Source organism: Manis javanica, chromosome Y, assembly GCF_040802235.1.
Source record: "Manis javanica isolate MJ-LG chromosome Y, MJ_LKY, whole genome shotgun sequence".
NCBI lineage: Eukaryota > Metazoa > Chordata > Mammalia > Pholidota > Manidae > Manis > Manis javanica.
Window position 1 is genome coordinate 3,291,559 of NC_133175.1, and position 27,063 is coordinate 3,318,621.

Here is a 27,063-nt window from a genome sequence, read left to right on the forward strand (position 1 = left end):
GCTGGATTTAGATGAGGGAATGCAAACATGCCCAGTGAAAATGAAACAGCAGTGCCTGCAGGGTGTCACATCTTTATCATCAAATCATTTTTGTAAAGTATTCTGAAAGTAGATGCCTTTTATCTGTACACATGTACATGTGTACATCAGTGAAGTACATGTGTTAAGAATAAGGCAACACATCATCAAAAGTAGATGGCTAGTCCTTTCTGGCAAAACCATCACTGCCTGACAGACAGTAAGACCCTAAATGAATTGGATGTATATTAGATATAGTATTTTTCCTGAGATCAGCTGGGAAATTACATTTGTTTCAGAATTTATCAAGCATCACTTAGATTGTTCCTTGGAGTCTGGGGTTCACAGTATCACAGGACATTGAGAAGAGTATCACTTTGTTGTAATGAAGGTGCTGGTTTCACTCTCTAAAACTTACCTGAAGTTTCCTGTTCTGCACTGGTAAATCTCACCTGTTCTCACCTTACCTATAATCTCTGATGGATCACTCTTTTTATTTGGCTGGTGAGACCCTAGGCATTTCCTAATGCATACACTGCTGAAAATAGGTCTGAAAATTGGGCTGTGTAAATTTTGTCTCCCAAAAATATTCTTCAAAAGTTTACTACCATTCTCTTCATATATTACGTTTCTAGAATATTTGTTTAAGGTCACTTTCAAAATTGCTTTGGAAAGCCTGTATTCGGTATGCCATTACCCACCACTGCCATCATCAGCAGAACTCCCCAGGAGTCCCCATTCTAGGCTCTAAGGCCTGCTCAGTGGTGGGAGGCTAAGGTACCACTGGTTGTATGGGCTGGAAATTTACCCATCTTCTAATAATGTAAGAGAAGTCCAAACTAAGCACTTCGCTAAAAGAATGTCATATTGACTTTAAGCAGTGTAGAGTTAAATGTGTCTGAGCCTTTACACCAGTGCATCTCACATGTTTACATACCTTAGAATCATCTGGAGAACTTGCTCAAACACAAATTCCTTCTCCCTGTACCCAGGAATTGTTTCGGTATATATGTGGTGGGCAACAGAAATTTGAGTTCCTGACAAGCTTCCAGAAAAATGGCATGCAGCTGGTCCAGGGACATTTTGAGTAGCATTGCCTTAGAAAATCTATTAAATTGTATAGACCTTCTCATGAGAGTAATACACATAAGAACATTAGTGTAAAATTTCCATAGATGCTGAGCCTTGGGTCTAAGTTACATGTATATTTTAATGTTTCTCTTTTTGATGTGACTATTGCTTGCCCCTTGAATAATTTGCTATATCCAGGAGGACAATGTTTTTTTTTCCATATGAATAGATTCTCAAGATTACCCGCATTAAATGGAATTTAACTTACACTTAAAAGAAAAAAAAATGTAGAGTAATCATCAGCAAATCAGCATTCTTTTTCAGTACTAATATTTAATTAGTAACTTTGTTGAAAATCAATTAATTTTTGTAGTGTCTATGACACCGCTGATCCACTAGGTCCAGATAAGGTCACTCCTCCTAATGTGGATGATGTTTCAAGCCTTTAGCCAGAGGCTCTATATGAAGTGTGCAATATATTCATATGTATGATACATAAAGGATACATACTATTGATCAATTTGCAACAGAGAAAAAGTGTGGTTTTCACTAATGGTAGAATTATGTAGTGGGACTGTATTCCACCTTCCCTAAACATCACATACTAAAATTCAATATGAGACCTGTCAATCCTGAATCTCATACAAGGGTTTTTGTTTTTAGAATTATTTTTAGGGTGATCCTTCAGCATGCAAGATGAAGATGCTATTATCATGATGGTCTAGTGTATCCAACTATTACAGTATTCTTTCAATCACAGCAGCTAATTATCCATGTCACTAGTGATCATCCAGAGTCTAACTCCTTCCTAGAGTCTCCTCTGACATGCTACTGTACCAATTATCATTGCCATGAATAGAAGGTAGACAGAAAAAGACAGTTAACCTGGGCATTTTCCCTCGTTGTTACAAGTGCTGTCTGGTGAGAGAGGAAATGGAAGCTAATGCGTATGGTGATGTTCAGGGATTACTGGCAGAGTTTCAAAAAAAATCCTTGTTTTCTCTGTCTTCATCATAAATATTGCAAATTAAAGGCTGCATATGTCCTTCAAAAATCCTGTACACTCCAATGACCAGAAATCCTCTGAATAAAACCAGGCAACTAAGAAATGGATTAATGCCAAGTGGTAGTTCAGAACGAGAGTTTGTTCTACACGGGTAGATGTCCCTACCTGTGGTGGCAGTAAGGGCAGTCTGACGTAAGAGAGCAGCATTTCCAGGTCTTGCTGCCTCCCCTGCACATCATAACCTACCCACTGCATGACAGCATTGAAAATGGCTTCTTCATCAGGCACATCAATGTCATCAATGCACAGAAGATTGAACATCCCAATAGCTGGAAGCTTGGTTCTTTATTACCTTGATGAAGTGTTCCTAGAAAAGAAAGGTCTTCTACTGAAACCTTGTACTTTGGAAACTTCTTAACACAGTGAAAATATGAAAACATTTCACTTTGTTGAATTTCAGAAAAGGCCAGAGAGAGATACATATGCATTTATATTGCCTGTGACAGGAGGCATGGGCATGGGAAGGGTTGCTTGTGAGGCTGAAGAGGGATATTTACAGAATACAAGGAAAGACCGTAACTGTTTCATGGGCCACACAGTGAGCAGCTGAGTTGATTTTCTTTCCTAGCTTTTGTGCGTGACAACAGCCTATGACTCCAGAACTGATGTTGAGTTGGTCTCTAGTCAAAAAACCTTAAGAGAAAGGCTGAAAAATGTCAAGTTGGGTACTATGTTGAAGGCCTGGGAGGGGTAGCTCTGGCTGTGCCTTTGAGGGGAGAACATGCTGAATTCCTTTGAGATGAGGGGAAGAAATTGATGAAAAACTTTTTCCTCTATGGGAAAACATGATCTTCTATTAACCAAGGCAAAGGTTTCTTTTATAACGGACAACAATCTCTAGATTCAGGGTAATCTAAAAGTTACTCCTGTGGAATTATTTTGGGGGGACAGTGGGACTCTCAAATATTATATCTCCATTCTTCCTTCTGTCACAGTGTTACCTTGTATTTTGTCAGGTCCAAATTTCAGGCAGCTGTGTTTCATTTTGTATTTCTCAAAATACAAGTCTATTTTTTTCTGATTTATAAGATCAAACATTTTCTGTGACAGCACAATTATCATTTCCAACATGTTTCTCAGTAAGAATCTCCTTTTCAATGCGATGAAATATACTTCTGCAGTAGACATAAACATGTCTAGTTGGCAATTTATGTTGCCCACTAAATAGATATTCTGGAAGAAGCCAAAGATAGTCTCTGAATAACTGGAGGGTCTGGGTAAATCAAGACAATCAGCTCCACTCTGAGTTTGTCACTGTGCAACTGAGTTCACCTAATAGAAAAATATTTCAAGTTTGACATACCCGTTAGGAAGCTCTGATACCATTAAATCTGAGGTAACTTGCTTGTTTAGACCAAGAGCCCTTTTGTGACTGAAGCAAACAATTGACAAAGACATGATGATCTTACTGTAGCAGATGTCCCCAGAGGAAAACCCTCTCACCTATAGCAAAAGAATAGAACTGTTCCTAAAAACTCATCGTACATCACATTTGTACAGAACTGCACAATATACAGGTTTCTCTCATGAACACTGTCATCAGCAGTGGGATTTTGAGGAAGGTGGAAATCTGAGGAGAAAAAAGGCTGTGTGAACTCTTTGATCTCCTGTGTAGTGAACAGCAGGTATGGATTCAGACCTAAGCCCTCAGGTCTACTTCATTTTGTCTGATACTGAAATTGCTTTTCATAAGTGACATAATTTTTGTGAAAGGGTTAAAAAAAAGATAAAGCACTGCAAACCTTGTGGTTGTAAATTACTGGTACTATATGTACACTCTGAATAGTATAGTGGTGATACTATAGAAGACTCCATACTTCCTTTTCATTTGTAACCACTCTCTAATGTAATAAAAGAAAAAATGAAAGTAAATGAGATTGTGGGAGGGAGGGAGAGGAGAAAGGAAGGGAGGTGGCCAATATAGATTGTAGTACAGTCTATCCGATTGGTTCATGCATTAGAGAAAGCTAAGAAATAATTACAATGCTTTACATGAAGGGTCATATTTAGATATAACCATAAATTAGAATTTTTGATAGAATTGATTGTGGCTTCAGAGATCCTGCCTAATGAGATGGTTGAAAATTGTTTGGCAATACAGTGAATTAACCTAAATAAAACATAGTCATGAGTTGGTCTAAAATATCTATATATGGTACTGCCACACCCAGTACTATAGAGAAATATTTAGGGAGTCATGATTAATTTAAATTGCCTTATACTAGAATTATTTTGCTCCTAATTTCAAGCTAAACCCTCTCCTCCATGCCCCTTCCCAAGAGTCTTCTTTGGTATCTCTGGTTTCATATTCCTCTTTTCAAACTGACACTTAGACACTGTGGTAAAAGTTATAAAATGAATATAGCACACTTGGCTCAAGGTTTCACTGATGCTGGCTACTGCTTATATGATAATGATGCTAAATTTTATGTCCCACCTTGAGCCGTGGAGTGTCCAGACATTTGGCAAAATACTATTTTGAGTGTGTCTGTGAGGTTGTTTCTGGATAAAGCTCTCTCACATTCAGGAGGGCAATCTGGTTACTCACTACACAAATCAAGTGACTTTAATTAATTCTTGGGGTTTAACCCTTTGCTAAGACATTAAACATTTGCATTTTATACTATCAATAGTATATCACAAAAGAATTATTAAAGCAAGAACTATACTTATTTTACTAAAATAACTAGACAACAGAGATTTTTATTGGATTGAATGTGGTGGTGTGGGAGGTGAGACAGAGAACTCCTCGTAAAACCACATATATTATAAAAATACAGTTTAACAGAACTAATATTGAAAGAGCAAAAGGAAAGAAGGCTGCACCAGAATGCATACACCTGGAGAAAAGTGTAGACCTCATGGACGAGGATAATGTACCAAAGCTGTGATGTGGTGGGGCCCAAGCCCTTTCCCTACACCAGGTCACAGGTGGGAGGAATACAGAGTGGGAGTTAGTAGAGGCCTGGGAATGCTGAACACCTAGCTCTGCGGACATGCTCTGGGATCATGAACCTACATTGCATGGTGCCCTGGTGATTTACTGAGTTCGGAAAGCAAAGACAGGTGAAATACCTGGAGAGATGGAGATTCCAGCTGCTTGTGGAAAACAGGGATTCATATGTGGTGGATGTAGGTGGGCAGTCTGAGAGACTTCGTAAAAGCAACAGGGCTTCTAAACGGGCAAGGATTGCAAAGAGCTTAATGCTCAGGAGGAAGAATATGTAGACAATTGTCCAGCTGCAATCTGTGAAGCAGGGTGGGAGCTTAAATGGTTTTCAGGCGCTCCAACCACCTAGCTGGCTGTGAAGATACAAGACCCACCACCAGGACATGCAGCGTGCTGTCTTCCTCCTGGCTAGCCTACACCTGACTCAGGCTTGCAAACTAGCAACCCCTGCCATGGATTCAGGCCAGCTAGAAGGAAGCCCCACCTACAGCAGCTACAAACACAAAGCATAGAGGATGACACCTGTGTGCTCGGCCCACTGGTTAAGGATGTGTAGACAGGCAGAGCAACCATGGAGCAGGAAAAGCTCTTTCCTCTCCCCAGGCACAAACACCTCTACTCTGTGACCCCTGACATTGCACCAGGGACTGAGTAGCTCTGGAGAGTGGGGCTTCTGGGCACTTGAGGGCAACACAAATTATGAAATGTCAAAGGAACCTGTTTCAAAACAAAATTATGAATAAACCTGAGAAAGACTCAAATGAAATTAACTTTACGAATCTTCCTGAAAGAGATTTCAAAATAAAAATCATTAACATGCTCATGGAGGTACAGAAAAAATATTCAAGGACACAGGAACGAATTTAGGACAGAGATCCAAACTTTGAAGAACACAATGTAGGGTATTAAAAGCAGAATAGACATGGTGGAGGAGACAATATACGAGACAGAAATGAGAGAAGAGGAATACAAAGAAGCTGAGGCACAGAAAGGAAAAAGGATCTCAAAGAATGAAAGAAAACAGAACTATGTGACCAATCCAAACAGAATAATATTTGTATTATATGGGTATCAGAACAAGAGAGAGAAAGAAGAGATAGAAAGTGTCTTTGAGGAAGTAATTGTGGAAAACTTCCTCAATCTGGGGAAGGAGATAGTCTCTCCGGCCATGGAGGTCCACAGATCTCCCAAAACAAGGGACCCAAGGAAGATAACACCAAGACATATAATAATTAAAATGGCAAAGATCAAGGATAAGAAATGACAATTAAAAGCAGCCAAAGAAAGAAATCAGATCACATACAAAGTAAAATCCATCAGGATATCGTAAGACTTCTCAACAGAAAACTTACAGGACAGAAGGGAGTGACATGGTATATTTAATGCAATGAGGAGGAAGGGACTCAAACCAAGAATGCTTTTTCCAGCAAGATTATCATTTAAATTTGAAGAAGGGATTAAATCATTTCCAGATAAGCAAAAGGGGAAAGAATTTAACTCCCACAAACCATTTCTACAGTGTATTTTGGAGGAACTGCTATATGGAAGTGTTCCTAAGGTTTAATACCTGTCACCAGAGGTAAAGAAAGGAATAGACAAAGAGAACAGCATATGATACCTAATATATAAAGAATGGCACAGGGAGAAAAGGAGGGGAAAAAAGAACATTTATATCACTTTTGTAATAGCATACTAAGTGAGTTAAGTTAGTCTCTTAGATAGTACGGAAGTTACCCTTGAACCTTGGCAACCATGGATCTAAAGTCTTCAATGGCAATGAGTACATACTTCTCGGCAATCACTCTAAATGTAAATGTTCTGAATGCACCAATGAAAAGACATAAAGTAACTGAAAGGATAAAAAAATAACAAGACCCAAGAATACGCTGCCTAGAAGAGACCCACTTCAAACAGAAAGATATACAAAGATTAAAAGTGAAGGGATGGAAAAAGATATTTCACGCAACTAATGCTGAGAAAAAAGCAGGTGCTGCAGTACTTGTATAAGACAAAAAAATACTTCAAAGCAAAGAAAGTAACAAGAGACAAAGGACATTTCATAATGATAAAGGGGTCAGTCCAGCAAAAGGCTATAACCATTATACATATCTATGCACTCAATACAGGAGCACCTACCTATGTGAAACAAATACCAACAGAATTAAGAGGGGAAAGAAAATGCAATGCATTTATTCTAGCAGACTTCAACACTCCACTCACTCTGAAAGACAGACCAACTAGACAGAAAATAAGTAAGGAGAGAGAGGCATAGAACAACACATTAGAACTGAAGAAAATACCAGACGTCTATAGAAATCTACACCCAAAAACAGCAGGATGCATATTCTCCTAAAGTACCCATGGAACATTTTTAAGAATAGATCACATACGTGGCCACAGAAAGAGCCTCAGTAAATTTAAAAAGATTGAAATTGTACCAATAAACTTCACAGATCACAAGGGTATAAAACTAGAAATAAACTATACACAGAAAACAAAAAGGCTCACAAACACAGGGAGGCTTAACAACATGCTCTTAAATAATCAATGGATCAATGACCAAATTAAAACAGAGATCAAGCAATATATGGAGACGAATGAAAACAACAGCATAACCCCAACCTCTGCGGGATGCAGCAAAGGACATTCTAAGAGGGAACTATAAAGCAATCCAGGGCTATTTCAAGAAGGAAGAACAATCTCAAATGAATAGTTTAAATTCACAATTATTGAAACTGCAAAAATAAGAATAAATGAACAACAAATTCAAAAGAAGGAGGGGCATAGTAAAGATCAGAGAAGAAATAAATCAGATTTAGAAGAATAAAACAATAGAAAAAAATTAATGAACCCAGGAGCTGGTTCTCTGAGAAAATAAACAAAATCATGAACCCCTAGGTAGACTTATTAAGAGAAAAAGAGAATCTGCACACATAAACAGAATCAGAAATGAGAAACAAAAAATCATGATGGACACGAGAGAAATACAAAGAATTATTAGAGAATACATTGACAATCCAAATGAAAACGAACTGGATAACCGAGAGTAAATGGACAACTTTGTAGGAAAACACAACCTTCCAAGACTGACCCAGGAAGAAAGAGAAAATCTAAACAGACAGATTACCAGTAATTAAATGGAATCTTTAAATAATAACTACACAAGAACAAAATGCCTGGACCTGACAGATTCACTGCTGAAATTTATCAGACATTTAGAGAACCCACAATATCCATTCTCCCTAAAGTTTTCCAAAAAACAGAAGAGGAGGGAATACTTCCCAATTCATTCTATGAAGATGGCATCACTGTAAAATCAAGACCATGCAAACACACCACAAACCAAGAACACTACAGACCTATATCCTTCATGAACACAGATGCAAAAATATTCAACAAAATATTAGTGAACCAAATTAAAAAATACACCGTGATCAAGTGAGCTTCATCCCAGGGGTGCAAAGTAGGTATAACGTTCGAAAGTCCACCACATCAACAAAAAGAAGGGCAAAAATTACATGATCAACTGCATAGATGCTGAAAAATCATTTGATAAAATTCAACATTCATTCATTCTAAAAACTCTAAAAAATGGGTATACAGAGCAACAACCACAATGTAATCAAGGCCGTATATGACAAACCCACAGCCAACATCATACTGAACACTGAGAAGCTGAATATTTTTCCTCTAGGATAAGGAACAAGACAAGGATGCCCACTCTCCCCACCTCTACTCAACATAGCACTGGAGGTCATAGCCATGTCAATCAGAAAACACAAAGAAACAAAAGGTATCCATATTGGTAAGAAAGAAGGCAAACTGTCCCTGTCTGCAGAAGACATGACATTGTGCATAAAAATCTCTAAAGAATTAACTCCACAACTACGAGAACTAATATCTGAATTCAGCACACTTTCAAGACACAAAATTAATACACTAATGATGAACTATCAGAGAGAGAAATCACGAAAACAATTCCATTCACTATTGCATCAAAAAGAATAAAATACCTAGGAATAAACCTAAACAAGAAAGTGAAAGACCTACACCCTGAAAGCTACCAGACACTTCTAAGAGAAATTAAAGAGGACACTAATAAATGGAAATTCATTCCATGCTCATGGGTAGGAAGAATTAATATTGTTAAAAATGGCATTCTACCTAAAGCAATCTATAGATCCAATGCAATCACTATCAAAATACCAACAGCATTCTTCAATGAACTGGAACAAATAATTCTAAAAGTCATACGGAACAACAAAAGACCCCAAAGAGCCAAAGCTATCCTGAGAAGGAAGAATAATGCAGGGGGATTTTGCTTCCCAACTTCAAGGTCACGGTATTCAGTACAATCTCGTACTGATACAAGAACAGACCCATAGATAAGTTGAACAAAACAGAGAGTTCAGATATTAACCCAAGCATACATGGTCAATTTAAACATGAAACAGGAGCCAAGGCTACACAATTGGGAAATGACAGCCTCTTCCACAGCTGGTGTTGGCAAAACTGGACAGCTACATGTAAGAGAATGAAACTGGATTCCTGTCTAACCCCATACACAAAAGTAAATTCGAAATGGATCAAAGACCTGAATGTAATTTATGAAACCATAAAACTCCTAGAAGAAAATAAAGGCAAAACACACTTGAATATAAACAGGAGCAACTTCTTCATGAGCATATCTACAGAGGCAAGCTAAAAAGAAGCAAAAATGAATAATTGGAACTATAACTAAAAAGCTTCTGTACAGCAAATAACACAATCAGTAGAATGAAATGGCATCCTACTGTATGAAAGAATATATTCAAAAATGACATATCTGATGAAGGTTTGACATCCAAAAGATACACAAAGAGCTCATGCACCTAAATAAACAAAAATCAAATAACCCACTTAAAAAATGCGCACAGCATCTGAACATTGTCCAAAGAAGAAATTCAAATGGCCAACATGCTCATGGAAAGATACTCCACACAACAAATCACCAGAGAAATGTAAAATAAAACCTCCATGAGATATCATCTCACAACAGTTAGGATGGCCACCTTCCAGAAGACAAACAACAGATGTTGGCAAGGATGTGGAGAAAGGGGAACTCTCCTACACTGCTGATAGGAATATAAATTATTTAAACCATCGTGGAAAGCAGTATAGAGGTTCTTCAAAAGCTAAAAATGGAAGTACCATTTGACCCAGGAATTCTTCTCCTAGGAATTTATCCTAAGAATGCAAGATCCCAGTTTGAAAAAGACATATGCACCCCTATGTTTATTGCTGCACTATTTACAACAGCAAAGAAATGGAAGCAACCGAGGTGCTCATCAGTAGAAGAATGGATAAACAAGATGTGGAACATACACACAATGGAATATTACTCAGCCGTAAGGAGAAAACAAATCCTACCATTTACAACAACATGGATGCAGCTGGAGGGTATTATGCTCAGTGAAATAAGCCAGGCGAAGAAAGACCAGCACCGAATGATTTCACTCATCTGCAGAGTATAAGAACAAAGAAAAAACAGAAGGAACAAAACAGCAGCAGAAGCACAGAACCCAAGAATGGACCAACAGTTAACAAAGGGAAAGGGACTAGGGAGAATGGGTGGGAAGAGAAGGATGAGGGGAAAATGGGGCGTATTATGATTAGCACACGTAATGCAGAGGGAGGCACAGGGAAGGCAGTATAGCAACCACAATGTTGTTCATGTAAGTGTATATTAATAACAAAAAAAAGAAGGGGGATTTAAGGAAACCACAGTGTTGTTTCGATGCACATCCTGCACTAACACTCAGTTTCATTCATACACTATGAAAAGGAAGACAAGTTCACTTTGAGCGACAAAAATAATTCAAGCAGTTTATCAAAATTTGTTTTGTCTGCAATAGTAAGATACAAGTCTAGAAACTGTTAATACTTAGTTTAAGAATTTAGGCAATTTAACAGGGAAGTTTTCATGTTTTGTTTTTGTGTAGGATTAACCTTTGAATTATATAACCGGTGTTACTGTAGATTATATGGCATCTGTATTTAGGATACAGGAATATAAATAGCATAATTTAAAAACATGTCAAAAATGCCAGTCCAGTATAATATGTCTCTCTACATTTCAGGAATATGTTTGAAACTTCCAAATTCTGAACACTAACCAGGGCTGGGAAGAAGAAAGAAGGTTTAGATGAAATTTTTTGAGAATTCAAATACTAGAAATTTAAACATTTTAAGGTTTTCATAAAAACTCTAGAAAATATTCTTTATTTAAATGCACCTCAAACATAAATCTGTAATGTTAAATTTATTTGTTTCTGTTTATGTGTGATTTTCTATTGCTTTCTTTATGTACTTGCCTTTTATTTTTGAATTTTAGATAACTAGTAGTGCTCTTATCTTGAAATATTTATCTTTGACTGGCTTTCACAGAAAGATCCATCTCATGTTGTTTCCTGCTTCACAAGTTAAAACATTCGTTTCTACTTTCCTACGTATCAGGGAAATATTAGCACTAATGGTAATTTAATGTCTTTCATCCACTTTTTCTTGCCTCCCTACAGAAATCTGTATTTCATGTCACTGACATCTGAATAAACATAGCCTTATCCCATGCAAATTTCAAAGAATTAACACATAGAAATATTCAATTATTACAATTATATTAATAGTATTGAAAAAGATCGTAAGTTAGTTAAGTTAAAGGATTGAACTCAAAACTGTTTTTAACAAAAATACTTGTTTTCACTAGGATATAAGAAGCCTGTTCAATAGAACTGGCTCATTTACTAATTTTGATAGTTCTCAAGTTATTCCAGTGAATGTTGGTCCATTAATAATTGTTTTTCCTTATTGAACATTTAACTTTCATTAGCAATCAAAATTTGTGTGATTTTGTATACTAAAGTTCTAATAGTGTGAAAACATAAGGGAAACCTTATTTTCCTAATACTGTGGATTGTACTTGAAGTATGTACTTGTTTGACAGAATTTTTGGCAGATTTTCCATTTCTCCAGGCTTTGACATTAAATTTAACCTTTTTAATTTCAAAATGAGAAACATGTTTGAGTACAGCTCAATCAAATACTTTTATATGCTATTCATTAGGTGCAGGTCATATGCAAATTATGTTTATATTGCTTTTTCATTTTATCCCAAAATAATAATCTTTACTTTAGAAAGGTTTTATAAGTATACACATATAAATTCATACATGTACAAATACACACTCACATCTATATATATGTAACCATATACACACACACATGTATATCAGTAAACAAATCAATAAGTTAGGTATTCTATTACAGAAGTCAATTTGAAGCAGTTGGTTTTACCACTGTGTACTTATGGGCCACTCTCAGGAGCCCTGTGAAGCCCAGGGCATTTCCAATTGACAGAATCCCTAAGCAGTTTGAAGTATGGAGCTGCTTTATAAGAAAAGAGAGCAGACTTTAATGACTTGAGTCACCTTTAGAGAAGAAGCTGCACCCAGCAAATTTTCAATATAATATCTTCTTTCAATAGCAGAGAACCAGGATATTTTGAAAAATAATGATTATAAGTCCCATGAAATAAGGCACAAATATGCTAACTAGAAATTTTTCAATTCTCTCATTAGGAGGGCTGTCTTTTCTAATGTAGAACAACCATACAGGAAATAGCTTTTTAGGCCAACATCTGCAAGGGAATGCATGTAAACATTAATAAGATGGCTGGAAGAAGCCACACTAGATTATCAAAAATAAATAGCAAATGAACAGTGAATACTGTCATTACAAAGAGCAAATTGTTATTCTTTACCATCTTAAACCTGCATCTACACCTTATTTTACAATAGTTTATATCATGACTCACAGAGCATTATATCATATTATAAAAGGATCATACAGTTGATGAAAGATGTAGCTGCCATTTGTGTGGAAAAACATCTTAGTAAATAAGAGCATGGAGGTTACATGTCTGTTTTTTAAAGTCTTTATTCATTAGCTGGTAAGGATGACTCTTGTTAATATTTTGCCTGCAAGTGATGCCTGGGCTGCCTCAAAAGAAAGAAAACATGCCCAGAGTCTACAAATAAACAATTCTTTATATGGTTACTTTCGTAGGTATACAAAGCATGCCTTGTTTAATAACATATGTAAAGACTATATGTAAGAATTTTAAAAAATGAGAGCAGAGCTATTTAAGCTATTTCTTTTGTAGTGATGTTCTGCAAAAAATGCATATTTATTTTTATAATAAGCAGCTATTTAAGCCATTTCCTGTGTATTCACATGCTGTATTATTTTTGGAGCAAGCACTATTGAATTATTGCAAAGATTATGTTATTTTGATAAGTTATGTTTCTGTTTGCTTTGGCTAAGCAATATAGGTACGTTACAAAGCATGATATTTCACACGGATTATATAAATTATAAACCCTTCCTTTATAAGATTCCCTTTAAAATATCTTCACATAGATTCTGTATGGTTGCATAACCATAAAGAAAAGAGTAACACGTACTGCGAGATGATCTATATTTGGTTCAACCTCTAAAATAAGTTACTAGACAAATCTGTTCCATCATCACACTTTTCTGTGTTGTTTTTGTCCTGGGTTTTGAAGAGAGAGCCCTGCCCATATTTCATGAGACCCAGAGAAGTATGAACTATTCTTAAGATTCAGATCTAAAGATTCACCTGCTATAGACATTGAAACTTGGCCTGGTTACTAAGAATATTTATTGCTTAGTGGATGAAATCATAAAACTCCTATAAGAAAATAGCAAAAAAGTCCCTTAACCTTAGAATGATTTTCTGAGTAAGCTACCAAAATACAGCCAACCAAAGCTAAAACAAACAAGTGAGGCAACATTAAACTAAAGAGCTTTTTAACACCACTGGAAATAAAAATAAATTGAAAAGAAGACCTATAAATGAGAAAAATATTTGCAGCTTAATATTCAAAATGTGTTAAGGACTAATACAAGTCAGTAGCACAAAATAAAATAATTAATTAAAAAATGGACAAAGAACCTGAATGGACATTTTCTAAAAAAGACATAGAAATAAACCAACAGGTACTTGAAAACGTGCAGGACATCACTAATCATCAGGGAAATGCAAGTCAAAACCATGAGGTGTTCTCTCACACAACTTAGGATGGCTATTATCAAAACGAGAAGAGATAAACAATGTTGGTGAAGCTTTGGAGAAAAGGGAACCATTGAACTGAAAGTGGGAATGTAAAGTGGCATAAACATTATGGAACACAGTAGGGAGGTTCCTTAATAAAATTTGAAACAGAACTATGACATGGTCCAGCAATCCCACTCCTGGGTATAAATCCAAAGGAAATGAGATCAGGCTCTTGAGATATTTTCACTGCATGTTAACTGCAGCGTTACTCACAATAGCTAAGATATGGAAATTAAATGCCCTTTGACTGACGAACGGATGAAGAAACTGGTGTGTATATGTGTGTATGTATATGTGTGTGTGTGTGTATATATACATATGTGTGTGTGTGTGTGTGTAGATGACACACACAATGTTACATTAGTCAGTCCCGAAAAAGTTGGAAATCTCGGCATTTGTGACAACATGGATGAACCTGGAGAGCATTGTTAGGTGAAGGAAGCCAGAAACTGAAAGACAGATAATATAGGATATCACTTGTATGTGGAATTTAATAAAAAGAGTGCCGATTTCATAGAAACACATAGATCGGTAGTTGTCAGAAGCTGGAAGGGGAAATGAAGAAATACATGTCAAAGGGTACAAACTCCAGTACAAGAATAAGTTGTGAGGATCTACTGTATAGCGGGATGTCTACAGATAATAACATGCTATTGGTTATTGTATTCTTTAAAGTTGTTTCAGAGTATAGCTTAGCGTTCTCACCATGGAAATGAGTTAACTCTTTGCTGTTCACTACTTTTCATGATTTTCGTAAGGATTCCATAATGTATATGCATATCAAATCATTACATTGTACACTTTTAAGTATGCACAATTTTGTCAAACATTCCTCAATAAAACTGGCATGAGTGAATTAATAAAGAAATACTGTCAGCCCTAAACTCATCTTTGTTACCTTTGTTCTATAGTTTGGATAAATGTGATTATTTCCAAGCAGGAGACTGACTAAAAACCTAATGTACAATTGGTATATCCCACTTTCTCTGTCATTTCTACAAATGAGAATGTACCAACACCATGAGAGAGACATATTCTTGAATCTTTGTGTTAAAATAGTTTTATTTTCTCACAGTCAAAAATTTTTATTGCATATTATTTACTTATTTCTCTTTTATACTGCTGATTTTAAATCCTGGTTCTTCCCTTTACTACCATAGGTTACTTAACTAGTCTATCCTTCAGTTTTCTCACTGGTAGAGTAGGAATAATAGGACTGTGGGTTATATAATGCAGGGTTATTGTGAGGACTGAATCAGTTAATCATACCAAGCACTTACCTGTGTAAGCATATCGAACCTAGGAATTAAGTACATTAGGATTGATTCCTTCCATCTTGACCTCTTCTTGTCTGGCATCACACACATTGCCAGGAGACATCACAGCAAGAAAATCTGACATTGCACTGAGAAGCAACCTGGAAATAGAAATATTTCATAGGAACATAAATTAGTCCATAATTTCTTTGAAAAGCATGAAATACAGACAGCAAGCTTGTAACACTGGTAATTCTGTTTTATGCATAAATCTTTCACATTTCATTAAAGTGTTATGAAATTAGAAAGGTAAAATGAGTGGATTTTCTTTTAGAGGGTTGATGCTGTTTTTCTTCATCAATTTCTCCCTGGCTTGATCTTCTAAGTATCACACAAGGCGATGGAGCAAATATGCTACTGCTTTTTCAATACAGGAAGATAAACGTCTGTTTTCCTTAGTGTTCCAATTTGTAATCAATGGACTGATTTTTGTTTATTCATACTTGGCTATACTCACCAAATGTTCTATCTGCATACGGATACTTACCGATGGGCTGGGATTCGCATGTTTCCAGCAATGAGTATCACATCACACAGTTGTTTCTATTTCAGGTAGTTCTCTATTTTATGGAGAGTTTTCTCTGCATGGTTTACAGCAATGAACTCCTCCTCAGCTCTGGTGACATTCACTTGTTCAGGATGTCGTGGATCTAATCTAGAAGGGGTGAGAGTGAGAGTATGTGAGTGCAAATGTCTGTGGAAATTTAGACACATCAACTACAAGAAATACATTGTATTAAAGTAAAACTGAAATTTGCCCTTCGATTTAAAAAAATTCACTGTGATTACTACCTAACCTTCCATCTAAGTGATATGTCATCATTAGTATTTATACCTGGAGTGGACCCATAAAGAGGTATGGTTCAGCTGCAGGGTTACTGGTAACTGCCATATGAACAAACATAAACCTCAAAATACCAGTATTTCTTTGATTTTTATTGGTATCACAGCTTTGCCATTAGGCATGAAATTGTAGGCATGATTTAAAATATTTTTCAAGTTTGAAAGGTATCAAAGTACTCATAACATATGAGCAGTATTTCTTGAAGAATCTTAAGCCTGAGAGTTTGGTTACACTACACATGTCAATCCCATTAAAAAATATACAACTTCCATCTTTTATATCTTTTTCAGCTTTAATGGGATATAATTTACATATAACACTGAATAATTTAAGGTGTACAATATGATTTGACAATGTATATATAGTAAATTGTTACAATACGTTTAGTTAGAACACCCATCACTTCACATAGTTTCTATCTTTTGTGCGGTAGGAACATGTAAGATATACTCTGTCAGCAATTTTCACCTGTCCAATACAGTATTTTTAAGTATAGTTACCATGCTGTACATTAGATCCCCAAAATTACTCATCTTCTAACTGGAAATTGTACCCTTTGACTATTTAGGCAAACCTGGTAATTATTGAATTTACAATAAGGAAGCTCTTCTTATGTCCTGTCAACATCACACAACAGCAGAACTTAAATACTAACACAAGCACACAGAGGCCTACAATCCGTAGAAACTTAAAAATTTGGTGGTTGGAGGAATACACTTAAAAATACTTTGATTATTACCTTTCTTCCAGGCATCATTTTCCATCCACCCAGTTAAGATTAATTTTAAGTTCACCCACCCCCAATTCACACTGTGTTTTTTTAAAATACAATTGGTGAGGGTGACATTTACTCTTTATTTTGTTCAAATAAATGATTCATCTCTGAATCTTCTTTGGGACTTTAAATTACTCTACTATATGAATCATCAGGATAGCATGATATGAATACCCTTAAAATCGCCTGCTACAGAATGAGCCTATTTTCATGTGTTTTGGAAAGGAACTATCCCTTGGCATCACAGACTGGAAAGCATTTAGGTTTCAGTCAACTCACTTATTGTAATCTTTACTCTGCTCACGTAATAGTTTGATTGATAATGAGTCAATCAAACATCGAATGTCTAATTATCTGAGATATCCTCACATATAGTCCACCACGTATTGGAATGGGCATATTCTAAAGGAAGAATATGTTTTGTGAAGTTCTGGCCAGGAAATAATTTTATTCTATGAATGTTCTTCAGCCTAATTTAAGGATACAAAAGTATCTTCAATTTCATCTTGTTACATAAGGAATGAAGTTAGATTTTTATTTGACATCCTTTTCCTTTCCTAATGTGAGCATTTATAACTGCAAATTATCTTCTTAGCCCTGCTTTTGCTGTATCTAATATGTTTTGGTATGCTGAGACTTCATATTCACTGACTCAAGATATTTTCTAATTATACCTGCAATTTCATCTATGCCCTCTTAATGGTTAAGCGTGCCTTGTAATTTCCACATATTTGAGGATTTTCTAATTTTCCTTCTATTAATTTCTATTTTCATGCCATTGTTATCAGAAAAGGTACTTTGCATCATTTAAATATTTAATGTATTCAGTTTTGCAGTCAAAGTGTGATCTAATCTTGAGACCATTCCACGTGCACTTGAGAAAAATCTGTATTTTTCTATTTGGTGGGTTGTTCTCTGTATGTCTGTTAGGTCAATTAATGTATAGTGCCGCTGACGTCCTCTATTACTTTATTGAAGTCATGTCTGATTATCCTTTGGCTATTTTGTATTGGGTTATCAATATTACTGTAGTTTCATCTAGTATTACTGTAGCTCATCCAATTCTCCCTACAATTCTGTCAGTGTTTGTTTCATATATTTAGGAGATCTGGCGTTTGTTGCTTCTATCTTTATAAATATTATATCTTATTGATAAATAACCCTTTTATTAGTGGTTATTTATTTAAAAAAACCTCCTTTGTTTTTTTGTAATGGTTTCTTACTAATCCTATTTTGTTTGCGATAATATAGCTACTCAGGCTCTTTTCTGGTTGCTATTTACATGAAATACATATTGCATCCTTGACATTTCTTAATCTGTAGTGAATTTCTTTTTGATAGCATAAAAGAATCTATTGAATAGCCTTTTTAAATATCTGTTATACCAATCCATGTATTTGATCAGGAAGCTTAATCCATTGATATTTAAGGTACTTACTGACAGAGAAGTTCTTAGAACTGCCATTATGTTCTTTGTTTCGTGTATCTGTTATAATAACTTTCTGCTCCTCATTCACTCCATTACTGCCTTTGTATCTTGTTTATTTTATTATTTTTAGTAAAATGTTTTGATTCTTTCCCCATTTCCATTTGTGGTATTTTATAGGTGTTTTTCTCATGGTTAACATGAAGATTACATATGAAATTTTAAAGTGATAACAATCTTGTAATCTGATGCCATCTTAATTAACTTCAGGTACAGAGAGAAACTGTTATGCTCCTCCCTTTTTGTTCTAGACACCACAAATTGCATTTTAATGTATTGCATACCCATAGATTTATAACTGCTTTTATGCTCTTGACTTTTAAATACTGTAGAAGAATAAAAGGTAGAGTTACGAACCAATTTTACAATACTGTTTTTTATATTTGTCATGCATCTTCCTTTGTCTGAGAACAGTGTATTTTTGTTAGGCTTTGAGCGACTGTCCAGCATCCTTTCATTTCAACTTGAAGGACTCCATTTAACATTTCTTGTTGGACAAATCTAGTGGTAATCAAGTGTTTCAGTGTTGTTTATCTGGAAATATCTTAATTTATCCCTCACTTTTGAAGGACAGTTTTGCCAGATACAGAATTTTTAGCTGATACATTTAAACTACTGAATGGAAAAATGTGATCATCCCAGTGCTTTCTGCCCTGCAAAGTTTCTGCTGAGGGAACCACTGATTGATGAGTCCTTGTATTGATGAGTTACTTCTTTTTTGCTGCTTTCAAGATGTTCTGTCTTTTACTTTGATGGTTTGACTACAATGTGTCTTATCTGAGTCTCTGTGTTTATCTTACTTGGAGTCATTTAGCTCCTTGCATTTTAATCCTATATCTTTCCTCAACTTTGGGTAATTTGCTGCCATTATTTCTTCAAAGAAGCTCTATGATGCTTGTACTCTCTCTTCTCTTTCTGGGATTTCAGTTATGCATATATTGTTTTGTTTGGTGAAGCCCGATAATTCTCTAAGGATATATTAATTGTTTTTCATTATTTTTCCTTTGCATGTCTCAGATTTGATAATTTCATAAAATCTGTTCACATATTCTTCTTTTAACTGGTTCAAGTCTGTTGATGAAGACTTCTAGTGAACTTTTCAATTCAGACTTATATTTTTCAGCTCCAGAATTTTTGTTTGCCCTCTTTTATAATTTTTATCTCTTTGTTCATATTCTTATTTTGTTTATGTATTGTTTCCCTGATTTCCTTTAGTTCTTTTCTGTGCTTTTTCCTTTAGCTCTTTGAGGATATTTAAGAGAGTTGTTAAAATTCTTGATCTAAAAAGTCTGAAACCTGTGGTTCTTCAGAGTTACTTTCTGGATGTTTCCCATTGCTCCTTCTTCATGAGCCCTGTTTCCACATTTCTTTGCCTGGTGAACTCTTGGAAAAATTGGGATTTGGCAAAACAGGCACATTTCCAAATCTTTACATAATGGCATTGGGTGGGAGCTCTCTTTCATTAATAAGCCCAACATGAAGGTTTAAGGACATCTCAGGTCTTTTCTGAGTATGCGATTTTTGTGGACTTGCACGTGTTTTTTTTTATCTGTGTCTTTCATGAACATGGCTGCTTATATATGTCTTAATTTCTCTAGTCTCACCCCTGCCTCCTGAGGCCTTAGATATTCTATTTATTCCTTTCTTCATAATCTCTTACCCCCAGGTGTCTGTAGGTCTCTGGTGCCCCTGCAGTTTCATGTGCAATGGCATCTGCCACTCCCTTCTGTGTTTTCCAACCTCAGATCCAAACTATGCTGCCATTCTCATCGAAGTTCTGAGATAGGTAATTTTGAAATCAGTTTCTTAAAGATAGCCTCGAGACAGGTCAGAATATTTCAAACCAGTTCAACTCTTGTCCTTGTATCCTGAGGGGGGAATCAAAAAAATAAGTTGCATTCTTCCAACTATGTCATGCCACCCTGGGAAGGGGCTGGTAGAAGAGCAACACCAAGGCTATGAAACTTCCTACTGATTTGAAAGTGAATTTTTCTTGATTGGACATTTGTTTGTTTCTGCATATCTTTGCCTTGTTTCCAGAGCTCCCATAAAGCTATTTCAACCAGTCTGTAATTATTTACTTGATGTTTGCAGTGGGGAACAAGACGCTGGAGCTCCTTATTCAACCATTGTGCTGTCATAACAGAAGCTTCTCTTGCATGTGTTTTGTTTAATTGTAAAATGTTTGAGGCTCCTTTCGGTTTTTCTGAGTAGCAGTTTTTAAAACAGACATCAGAAAAATAAACCTTTGAGACTCCATTTTCTGTAAAACTATTTTGTAACTATTTTATTATGAGAAAGAATGGAAGGCTTTATCTTCAAGAAATCAGGGTGACTGTTAATTTTGTCAGCCTATATGGAAGGCTACTTGGCAGTATACATAAAAAAATTAAAACATACATATTCTGTAAAGAATTTTTGGGGAGCCTCAGAGAAGCCTCCTAGTTCCAAGCTGAAACTCTGAATATGATTATATTAGACAGTGTACCTTTTACCACAGTAAAATATTGTAGAAGTACAGAATGGGGTAGAGCTAACAGAGAGTGTATAACAATATTTAGGCATTTCTGTTCTCTTAGAGTCTCAACTCTTTTTGACATTTTTTGTCAAAAGTTCATTCTATTTTTTAAGTGAGCCATGGAGGTTAAATGGAAACTCAGGACTCTAATGGTGTGCATAAGTTTTCAAAACTCATTATGGAAAGGACGATATTCTTACTGAGGGAATACAAACCTGCACCCAAAAAATTAATTTGTTTTGTTTTTGGTACATAGTGATATTTGACCATCAGAGAAACATTGCTTTCTGAAATAAAGGGTACGATCTTTTTGCTGAAATAACATTTTTGTACTGACTTTTTCTTGGAGAGATATTAAAGCTTGATCTATGTGCTTTACTTGGAAAATACAGGCACCCAGTAAATGACTGATGAATGTATTAATTTATGTACATTTTAATGCCACTGCAGCTTGAACTTTACTAATGAGCCATGGAAATGGACAAAATGAACCTCATGAACAAATCACAAACTTAAAAGTTTCTTCTTGCTAACATAACTGTGGTACATATCGAAAGGCTTGCCATTATGCAGATATTTTGATTCCAGGTGGCATAGATTAAGCCAACACTATGAAACCTAGAATAGAGAATTTTCTCTTAAGAAATTATGTATCTGTCCTTTTGTGTAAAATAAATATTTTAATAAATCACAGGTTATCTTATTTTAAGCTATGCTGCTATAAATGACTGAAATTATTATTTGAAAGAAATATTATATATGGTTAATATGAAGCAAGAGTCTACAATGTTTCTATTAAATCCAAAGCTTATGGCCATTGATGAACGTGAGATACGGACTGTGGGTTTAAGCAGAGTAGGCTGAGGGCCTCCAGAGAAAAAGCACAGCAAGACAATTACAGACAGAACAATGTAACAATATGCCAAGATGTCCCTATCGAAAGTTTGTGTTAAGCATTACACACAGTCAGAATAAACACTCGTTCTCTAGGGTAAAGATACCAGCCTAGGAATATAGACATCTTCAGTCAGATAAGTTAAAGCTCAAAAGGCCAGGAGCAATTAGGCCTAGAATGTTTGAGTGTTCTGCAGATAAAGAGAAATGTCTCAGCATAACCCATGACTTCACTGTACCAATTTTGATCATTACACTGTAAAATTTACCTTAGCCTGCTAAAAGGTCCAGCATATTTTTAACTGTACATATGTGCTGCATTTCCTTCTGTGATCCTAATTATGTAATCTGCAACCTAGTAAAAAGATGAATTTAGTAAGCAAGTGCAACTATAAACAGCCCAAGAAGTTAAGAAGTAAGTTTCTTAACATGCTTTAGCAAACAGGCAACAACCCAGCCCACCTTGGGGGAGGGCAAGCAGTCTTAATTGACATGCTCCCAGAGGAAAACTGCTATCCTGAGAAAGAATAAGTGCAGATAATTTCTTCTGTTACTCATCAAAATTGAGCATTCTGGGACCAGTTGGCACCCCTAGCCCTTTAACCCCATTCCTAAAAATCCTAAACCACACATAAAACCCCTAGACAACAAGCCAACCACGGACTCGCTTGTCCCCTCCTGATGTGAGCCAGTTGGTTCAAAACTGGTGAAAGTGATATTAGGCAGTGATCACTAAGGCTTTGCGGTTTTCAGTTGTGAGGTAAGCGAGGTATGATCCTATTCTAGAAAATATCTTGATTTTCATATAGGAAATACATTTGTAATTGTCCCGAAGATTTTCCCATTGCTTACGAGTCTATTCCTATTCAAAATAATGAATTTAAGTTATCAATAACAAATGAACAATTATAGAGTCCTCACTAATAAGTTATGAGCTCTGGTGTAATCTTTTCCAAGTAATACAGCCAGGTCACTCTTTGAGTATTGGTACATGCTGGTTCAAGAGTCCTTCAGGACAGATTGTCACGATTAAGGTACACTTTCCACATTTCCCATAATATACTGAACCTGCGATGTCAAGTGTTTCATTTAACATAAGCAGAAAAGTTGTTAATGCTTAAATAGAATGCATTGAAGTGCTTCAAATGAGAAGAGCTATTCTTGTTTGCAAAATGTTTGTAAATCGGCCAGGAATGCATGCATTTTTTTCCCTTTTTGGTATCACAGGCTATGTATTATGTGTCAAAAGACTCATTACAATATCCTCCTTTTACAAGCTTCCTTGGTATATCCTTAAAGTTGTATTAAAAAACTGAAGTTAAGGTTGATGTGTATGCAAATATGCATGTCACAGTTCTGCTCATCTTAGTGTAAGCATGCTACCAAGTATTTAAGTCAATATCAAGATCAAGTCCTAGAACTAGATATATATCTAAAGATTAAAAAGGAAAACATACATTCTCATTGATGCCTCAAAGTAAAATCAGAGACTGTAAAAATGTATATATCTTGTGGATACATAATTAAAGCTTTACATACCATAAAATAAAGACAAAAGTGTGTATTTTTAAGATTCTTCTCAGGAGAGTTCTGGAAAATGAAGTGTCGCTACCTAGAGTACCTTGCATTCTAAATAGTTTTCGGTCTTGCTGTCTCTTTTTGGTTTTGAAACAAAATATAATGAAAGAGATGAAGCCACAGTACAAAGCAAGCACAATTATGGGCAGTTAATTTTACTGACAATTCTGACACAAAAATGTTCATTCTCAAGTAATTGCTTTTCAAGTAGTACTTGTGCCTGCTCTCTCTTCTTTGTAAAATAGTTATTTTCTACCCATTTTATACATCTAAATGAACTGTAATCAATTACTTATAGGAATAGGTTGTGTGTCATGCTAATAAAGTTAAATGTGAGTAATGTTCAAATGTCTTCCAAATATGCGTTCTTTAAGCAAAACTAAACATCTGCAAGCTAAGTGAAGAGATTTCTTGATAAAAAGAGATTATGCTTCTGTGGGTAATATTGTAACATTTCCAGAAAATCTCGCCTGGCTTTAGTACATTTGTATATCAATGCGCGTTCAGTAGTGTAAAGAACTATGGCTTTAGTGCATTTTTATAATTTCTCAGAGGTGGAGAGAGGTTCATCTCTGTATCACTGGGTAACTACCTGGGCAAGGAGGGCTTATCTGTACCTGAGAGGTGTGAGGCAGAGGGCCAGATTAGCTTCTGCTGGAGCAGGAAAGACAGCATGGCCTGGACGGCAGTTTGTAAGCAATGAACGCTTTCAAACTTTATTTCTACCTTTGACTGATTTTGGTTTTTACAGGTATTTTATCCCAGGATTTCCTCTCCCCAGACGTACACCTGGCCTAGTTGGCAGAATTTGTCTGAACCCAAAAATCTGTTATAATGGGTGCGATCTTTGGGAGGGCCACCCCAAGAAATGATGGGGAGAATTGGCACTTGTGCTGAGGGACATGTGTCTACACTCAGGTGGCAGTGGAGGCCCCACCAGCACTACTGCCCACACCAATACCGGCCTGTTGCCCGAGCCTAAGGCTCCTGCTTCTGCCACTGTTGCTGCTTCTGCTGCAGCTGGAGCCTGGTCACAACTATGGAACGGAGCAGATGTGTGGGTCTTGATAGAGGAGCAACTGGCTGCTGTGTACCGCACCTTGCTGTCTATGGAGCCCATTGCTGGAAAAGCTCCAACTAGGGTAAAAACCACCTATCCCATCAAAGAGTGGGTGAGCAACTGGACCCAAAGGCCAGGGAGTGGTATGGCACAGACCCCTACAGTAGATCATGTGACTGGGCCATTTCCCTTTCACATCCCCAGGGAATAATGAAGCAGACACACTGGCCCAGGTGCTCTGGCTTGAAGGAAAGCCTGCTTCTGATGTGGCCGAAAGGCTACATCAGCATTTGCTGCACGTGGGGTAAAAGACAATGTGGGCTGTAGCCTGTCAGTGGGGCTTGCCATTGACCTTTGAAGAAGTCAGCCAAGCCTGGAAGGAATGCCCTGAACATTGTGCAGATCAGCAAACCCCCATTAGGGTCCTAGAGATTCTCTTTGTAGTCTATGGCCGGTCACTGCTGATTGAAATCAGCCAAGGTACCCACTTTATTGCACATACATTGCAAGGATGGGTGCAGCAATTAGGAATAAAATGGACATGGCCTTGGACATTTCAACTCATGGATCAGCAATGGCAAGCTCTTCTGGCACCTTGGGGAAAAGGTCCGGAAGCTGGCCTCCTACGTATTCCTGGAATAACAGCAAATTGGCCCCCTACAATCACAGTTATTTGCTTCTACAGTCCTTGTGTCCTGGATGCACTCCATGGCGGCAGTTGCTGCATGACAGCTGGATAGGACGAGGTTTGACTTAATCTGCATGGGACTTTGAACCTAGCTGACTCATTTGACTTGAGAATTATCATGATTTTGTTTGTGTTGTCAAAAAAATGCTTAAAGAGATGTTTTACTTTGTGTACTATTCGGTAAAAGTTCTGTGAGCCATCTAGCATGGTTTTTAGGAATGAGTAAACAAGTGAAGGGCCATATTTTGTGCTTAGTAAGCGATTATGCTATAAAGTACATTTACTCAGTCTGCATCGACTAAATCCTCTGCCTTGAGGATTATCAAGATTTTATTGCTGTTGCTATTGTGTGTTATTAGATAGGTTGGAAAAGGGGGAATGAGTAAATTACAAGGCGAGATATTTGGAGGGGAGACCTGTGGGTAAAATTGTAAAATTTCAAGAATATCTCACATTGATTATTACATCTGCATATCAATAGGAGTTCATTGGTGGAAAGAAGCATGGCTTTAGTGCATGGGCATAATTCCTCAGGGGTGGAGAGAAGTTCATTTCCGTATCAATGGGTGATTACCTGGACAAGAGTGCTTATCTGTACCTGAGAGGTCCAGGGAAGGGTTACCTTTGCTTTTGGTAGGGCAGGAAAGAGAGAGGGGACCGGACTGCAGATTGGGAGCAATAAATGGATTTTAAACTATATTTCTCCCTTTGACTGATATAGGTTTTTAGGAGTATTGTGCACCAGGATTTCCTTTCCCCAGACTTACAGCATTTTTATATCCAAAAGAGCTTATGTCAAAATAACAAAATGAAAATTCCTTCATGAGGCTAGAGTTGGGGCTAACAGAACTGACCCTTGTTTGGTTGGGTACCAGTTATGAGTCTATTTCTCTTCAGGGTTGCTATGTATTAGAAGACACTATTTGAATAGCAGTATATCTAAACTCAGTTTCTAATGAACAATATACTTCATAATTTCAACTATGGTGAGAGCTCCCATGCAAATAAAAGTGTTTCCTTTCATCTACATTTACTGAAAAAGAAAGACATCCTCATATATTAACAATACAATAATGTGAGGAATAACAATAAACTATTTATTATGTGTCAGTTATGAGCCAGGCAATACACTTGATGTTTTCAAATATAGTGACCAATTTAATATGCATAGTCTGTGAATTTTTATATCCCCATTTTTCAGATATGCAAATGGACTCAGAAAGATTTTTAAATTGCCCAGTATTACACAGCTAGTAAATGGAAAGTTGGGTTTCAAACCAAGATCTATATGTTGCTAAGGCCGATTTCTTTCAAGTATTACACAATACCACTTAAGAACTTCTATTGCATTTGACATTTAACTTGTAGGATGTTAGAATGTTTATACTCTTCTAAACAGCTGTAATCTAGGCTGGTACAGGTAAAGTATATATTTATTCTAAATAAAATCTTAGAAAAGATAAAGAGGCAGCAGTTCTATAATTTATGAAGTACAATTTCAGAAATCAACTTCTGAAAGCTTCATACATCATTTATAGTAGTGGTAAAAGGTAATGATTACAAATTATTGACCTGGAAATCATGTTTTCAGCTCAAGATATTTTAGGGAAAGGAAGAGAGGGTC

The 27,063-nt window shown here is 36.3% G+C and overlaps 1 protein-coding gene across 2 annotated transcripts in view; it reads right to left on the minus strand.

The window, feature by feature from the left end:
- Nucleotides 1–1,414: 1,414 nt before the first annotated feature.
- The window catches only part of LOC118966927 (OTU domain-containing protein 4-like), a 96,684-nt gene continuing 71,035 nt past the window's right edge, over nt 1,415–27,063 (minus strand). Inside the window, exons 3-5 of one of the 2 annotated variants that reach the window (XR_012127612.1) lie at nt 16,084–16,251; nt 15,561–15,697; nt 1,415–2,462 (exon numbers count right to left, since the gene is read on the minus strand). The gene's annotated coding sequence lies outside the window, so the exon portion shown is untranslated. Of the gene's footprint in view, nt 2,463–3,619; nt 3,726–15,560; nt 15,698–16,083; nt 16,252–27,063 lie in introns of those variants that run through there. The other variant, XR_012127613.1, reaches the window with a different exon arrangement.